The sequence below is a fragment of the Gossypium raimondii genome, chromosome 13, assembly GCF_025698545.1.
Source record: "Gossypium raimondii isolate GPD5lz chromosome 13, ASM2569854v1, whole genome shotgun sequence".
Classification (NCBI taxonomy): Eukaryota; Viridiplantae; Streptophyta; class Magnoliopsida; order Malvales; family Malvaceae; genus Gossypium; species Gossypium raimondii.
This window is the reverse complement of record NC_068577.1, coordinates 56167004-56173571: the sequence shown is the minus strand read 5'-3', so window position 1 is coordinate 56173571 and position 6568 is coordinate 56167004.

Sequence of the window (6568 nt, the reverse complement as noted above, 5' to 3'; positions counted from 1 at the left end):
TCACATTATTATTGTATCCCATTATTTACCTTTTAAATATTTTATCCACATAGTTATTTTACATTATCTCATTATTGTTGTATTATACATTACGTTTTAAAAATATTTGTTCGCTTTCATACGATGTTTGAATAAATTAAACATATATGTCTTATTAAATATCATATTAGTTCTCACTCAAATTCAAAAAAAAGAAAATTTTCAAAATAGGGCGATATTTTGCGTTTCAGAGATTTGAGAAATCATACCCTAACTTGTGGGGTTTCGATTTTTCCGTTAAATCTAAATAGCAAAATATCCCTTTAAATTTCAAAACACATGAAATTTCAATAAAAGTTAAAGGCAAGCTTATTCTCGAGGTTTCCAAGTGTCGTGTCCTAACTTACGGGATATGACACTTGTTATCTCGAGATAATAAGGTCCTTGATATTTGTTTCGAATTATTCAAGCAAATTGTTTTAAAATAAATGGCTTTAATCCTTTTTGAATTCTTTTTGATTTTCCAATTTTCGACATTAAGACATTAATTAATCAACTAGGTACCGATTTTGGGCGTATCGAGGGTGCTAATCCTTCCTCGTACATAACCGACTCCCGAACTCGTTTTTTTGGATTTTGTAGACTGAAAATTATCGTTTTAGTAAATTTAAACTTTTATTAAAATGATTAAATTACGAGGTGACCCGATCACACCTCATAAAAATGATCGGTGGCGACTCCCATTTTCGTTTTCGTTTTAAAAATAGAAGTCGACCCTATTAAAAAAAAGTTTCGACAGCTTGGCGACTCCACTGGGGACTAAAATAAGAGAGTCAAGCCATGAGTTGATTACTTTTTGTTCTTCTTAAAAGTCTTTGCTCCATTCCTGTTACACGACAACGAGCAAAGAGGGGCAGCTGTAATAGGCCCAATTTGCCTGGGCCCAAAATCAAAAAATAAACAGAAATAAAACCCCCAAAAAAAGTCCAAACAGTCCAAATTACCAGCCTAAATTACAAACCCAATTACAGCCCAAATAAATTAAAACCCTAAAGCCCAAATGGACCAAAACCTAAACTAATTTTCAGCCAAAAAAAAGAAGGGCAGAAACCCTAGTCGCATGCCACGTCGGTGCCGCCAGCCTCCTCAGACGCGCTACCACCGTCACACGCCACTATCACGCTCGTCTAACACCTGCAAAAAAAATTGAATGCAACGACAGAGAAGTATGCGAGCAACAGTAGCAGTAAATAGAAAACAGACAAAGATATTAAAAACTAAAAAGTTGTATCCAGCTGTAAAAGCCTAAATCTCTTCTTTATTTTATTTTTTACAAACACATTAGAAAGAAAATAAAAAAACAGAGAACAATACTTCAGAGGTGATTCTTTTTTTTTTCGTTTTAAATACTTGTTCGATTCTATTTCCATTTTTATTTTTCATTTTTTTACATACGAAAATAATAAAAATAAAAAAGAAAAAGGAGGCTCACCGGAGAAGCCCCGTGACTGCACCGTCGGAGGATTCTTCTCCGTCGTCGGGATCGGATCCAAAAGGGGTTGAGGGTCCTCCTCTTTCGATTTTTTTGGGGTTGAGAGGGCTTGGCTCTTAAGGATGCTGTGAAACAAGGGCTAAAAAGCCCATTTTTTCCCGTCGCCGGCCAGTAGCCACGGCGGCGGTGCGGTAGATCACCGATGGAACCCACGTCGGGCAAAGGGGTTGAGAGAATGGAGGGATTCTTTGAAGTTTCTTTTAAAAAACACTGAGAAAATGAATTTTGAGAAAAAAAATTGATTTAAATAAGGAAATGGAACTGCGCCATTTTGATGTTTACATTCAGAGGCCAAAACGACGCCGTTTTGGCCTCTGATCCCTGATCCGACCCGTTTGCCCTAAGGATCCGCGTGTTTCTGCGGTGAATGGGCTATTTGCACACGCGGTCTTTCCGCTGTTGTGACGTTTTGTAATTTAGTCCTCACTTGTTTTTCTTTTTTTTTTCTTTTTTAATTTTGCGGTATAATTTGCTGCTTGTTCCACTTTGGTCCATGATGGAACGCTCCGAACAGGGGCTAGGAATATTTTCCAAATCAATCCCTCATTCTTTTAGCACATTCTACTTTGGTCTTTAGTAACTCTTATTTATTTACAATTTAAAGCCCCGAATTTTAGTTCGATTTTAATCTCGTCCTTAGTCCATTTAATTTATTTATTTTCCTTTTTAAAAAGAGCTCTTTTATTATTATTTATCTTAAGTTTTTATATATATATATATATATTATTTATTCTAAACTGTTTTACGTATTATTTATTTAAAATTTTATTATATTATCTATTTTAGACTATTATATATTATCTTTTAAATTTTTTATATATTATATTTTTAAAAAAGAAACTGCTTTTATATGTTTTTTCATATTATTATTTATTTTAAATTTTATTATTATTCATTTTAAGTTTTTTTATATATTGTTTATTTGAAATCTTTTATCATTTATCTCGAATTGTTCTCATAAATTATTTATTTTCGACTATTATTTAATTTAAATCGTTTTTCTATATTGTTTTGTTTTGTTTTTTCGATTGTTAAGATTGATATTAAATTGACATGTTTTGTGTGATTATTGCCATCATATATCTTATAGTTTGTTTATTCATGCTTTCATATTATTGTCACTCATTAAGGCAACATTTTGTTCATAAATCGTTATTTCATATTCTCCGTTATCATTTCATTTCATTTCATCACTTCAAAAGTCGCGTTTAATTTTTAAAATAAGGCGATATTTCGCGTTTTAGAGACTCGAGAAATTGTACCCTAACTTATGGGGTTTAAGTTTTCTCATTAAACCTAAATGAAAAAAAATATCCTTTTTAATTTTAAAATACATGAAATTTCAATAAAAATTAAAGGAAAGCTTATTCTCGAGGGTTCCAAGTGTCGTATCCTAACTTACGGGATGCGACATTCCGTTACCTCGGGACGAGAGGGTCTTTAACTTTCTTTTCGATTTATTCAAGCATTTTAAAAAAAATGAAAATTAATAAAAAAGGATTGTGTTTTAAAATCTTTTCAAAATTTCAATTTTCAACATTAATACGTTAAGTAATCAACTAGGTACCAATTTCGGGCGTATTGAGGGTGCTAATCCTTCCTCGTGCATAACCGACTCTTGAACCCATCTTTCTGAATTTCGTAGACCAAAATCGTTGTTTTAATAAATCAAACTATTTATTAATAACCGTTTTGCGAAGTGACTCGATCGTACCTCATCAAAAAAAGATTGGTGGCGACTCCTTTTTTCGTTTTTAAATAAACAGTCGACCTTTCAAAAAATGATTTCGACAACTTAATTTTAACCCAAAAAGCAAGTTGCCCTTTGCCCATTATAGGTGTCCCTAGTATTTTGTTGGTTGGTCTAATTGTTATTTACAAGGGCAGAGCCAAAGAGTTGGCATGAGCCTTGGCCTCTCTAAAATGAAATATTTCCTTTTCAATTATTTTATAATTTTTAAAATTTTAAATTAGTAATGATAAAATTATATTTGATTCTAAAAAATAATAAAAATATAATTTAATCGTTTACTGTATATATAACTTGTAGAAGCCCAATTTTACCAGGCCCAAACAAAAAACCAAACCAAAAATAAAAATAAAAATGACAGAATCCATTTAAGCCCCAAGTCCAATTACAATGTCAGCCCAAATTATGAGCCCAATTTAAAAAACCCACTACCTCAATTACAAGCCCAAATCAGTAAAAACCATAATAGTCCAGATCCCAATAGCCTAGACAACTTTTCAGAAAACAGGAACCCTAATCCCTAGCCTGCGTCGCCACCGCTCCTTGCCACCGTCATCGCCAACCACCACCTGCAGAAAAAGGAAGAAAAGACAGCAAAGAGTCCTACATTTGGGATTTGCATTCTTGAATCGTAATACTATATTATAGTTTTTAATAACTGTGTAATTGTATCAAGGTTATTAAATCAATCGTGTAATTGAGTCCAATATATGTGTCCTTTATATTATTATTTTTTAAATATTTATGAAATCATAATTATAAATCAAAAGTTTGAATGACAACTTTACGACGCATGCTTTAAAGAACAAGTTTACAGTGTACTCTTTTTACTAGTATCATATTGTAAGCGAAGTTGTTGTAAATAGTGTCGGAATCCTTTTTTTTCAAAATTGACTTTTATTTTAAAAATAAAAATAGAAATAGTTACCAATTATTTTTATGAGATGCGATTGAATTACTTTGTAATTCAATAATTTTAATAGAAAGTTTGATTTACTAAAATAATGACTTTGGTTTTCAAAATCTCAAAAATAGGTTCGGTAGTCGGTTTCACACGAGGAAGGATTAGTATCCTCGTGACGCTGAAAATTGGTACCTAGTTGATTAATTGATATCTTAAGGTGGGTTTGGATGGGCGATTGGGTGCAGTGCGGTGCGTTTAGTTTACTTTTTGTCTCACGCTACAGTATCGCTACAGTGTCTAATCTCACCGCCACCGTTGTGTTTACACTAACTGCAGGTAAACGCATCGCCTATCCAAACTCACCCTTAGTGTCGAGAATTGAAAATTTAAAAAGAGTTTAAAACACAATCTTTTTTTTTTTGTATTAAGGCACTACCTAACTAAAGTAATTTTCGCGAAAATGGTTTATTTCAAGTTAATCGAGAAAAAGGATCATGTCCCGTAAGTTAGGACACAATGCCTTAAGTCCTCGGAAATAAAAATAAATGCCAATTGATCGTTACTTAAATCTCGTTTTTATATTTATTTTAAAGTAAATATTCGACTATCTCGGTTTTAGAAGGAAGTTATATTCCGTAAGTTAGGAACACGACTTTTCTAATTCCAAAATAATGAACACTTTCCTCGGTTTAAAATTTTTCCTTTTTTGCATCGCACGAAAAAACGAACGTAACACTTAAGGTGATGCGTATTTAATTTATTCGGGCGTGATATACAAATGGATAAATATTTAAACCTTAATGTATAATATAGTGATAATGAGATAATTTAAAATGACTATGTAGGTAGAATGATAAATAATAAGTAAATGAAGGAATATTATAATAGCAATAACATAATTATAATAATAACATTAATATTAATAATCATATCATGGTAATAATAAATAAATGATGTAATTTAAGATAAATAAAAAGTGGAATACGCATGATTAAAATAAATAAATAAACATGACATGAAAATATCAAAATAAATTAAGAAATAATAAAATAACAAGAAATAATAAAATAAAAATAATATAATAACGATAATAATAATTGCGCAAATAACAAGTGTAAACAATCTAATTTTTAAGTGTAAAAAATGAGTAATAAATAAATAAATGAATAAATAAATAAAAACAATTTGTAGAAAGGTTGAAATTAAATAAACAGGGGGCTTAATTGAAATTTTAATGAAATTAGGGGTGTAAATTTTAAATAATAATAAAAACTAATAAGGCTAAAATAAACAAGGACTAAATGGGAAATTATACCAAAGCTCCTGTACACGTGTCCTTCCCCAGGTGGTCAGCAAATGGGGAACCAAATTGAAAGCGAGCTAAAATTATATGGCACAATTGCTAAAATAGAAAACAATGAAATTAGGACTAAATAAAAAAAATGCGCAAAAGCAGGACCAAAGAAGCAATTAGACCCCCTATAAAAACACGCGGATCTTGCTAGGGGCAGGTCGGGCCCAAAGACGACTCCGTTTTGGCCTCTGAAACTTTATCCCAAAGCGACGCTGTTTTGTAAGGCTATAAAAGTAAAAAAGTTGAGAGAAAAAAAATCACTTTCATCCGTTTAAAAAAAGAAAAATTTAGCCCTACCTTTTTTCTCTGAAATCAAAAAACTGATTAAGCATTTTGACTATAAATATCACATATATCCATTTTCTCACTTCTAAGTTTTTGTTTCAATAAATAAAATTATATTTATGTTACAATAAAATGACATTATTTATTATATTAATTATTTTTCTAATTTACAAAATGCTTATCAACTCAATACTTTGATAATTATTTTAAAAATAAAATAATTCAAAACAATACATTTAATTAAATATATACAATCAAGTCATAATTAAGGTTCTCTTTTAGTTAACATTGTCTACTTATGTCATCAAATTAAATTAATTAAGTATTAGTTTAATTGATATGTTTGTTATTATAATATAAAGGAAAATTTTGATTTAAAAACGTGTGTTGTTCGAAAATGTTGTTTGGTTTATAATACATTATATAACATTATACCATTATTTTTTTATTTTAAAAAGATTCTCAATCAATAGATAATTTTCAAGAATGAACAACCGAAGCCTAAACACGAGCAAGCACCTGTCGAACACATCCAAACACATGTAAGCACACTTCAACTTAACCCAAGCAAGGTGTCACCAAAGTCGGCCATTGACGACACTAAAAACGCCCCATGGAAACAGCCACCTTTGATCCCCATAAGGATAGCACAACACATCCATTTCTTCTTAATTGATCAAATTTGAATCTTCAATTTCAATTTTCTTTTTTGACCAGTGCAATTACCTCGTTTTGCTTGGTTAT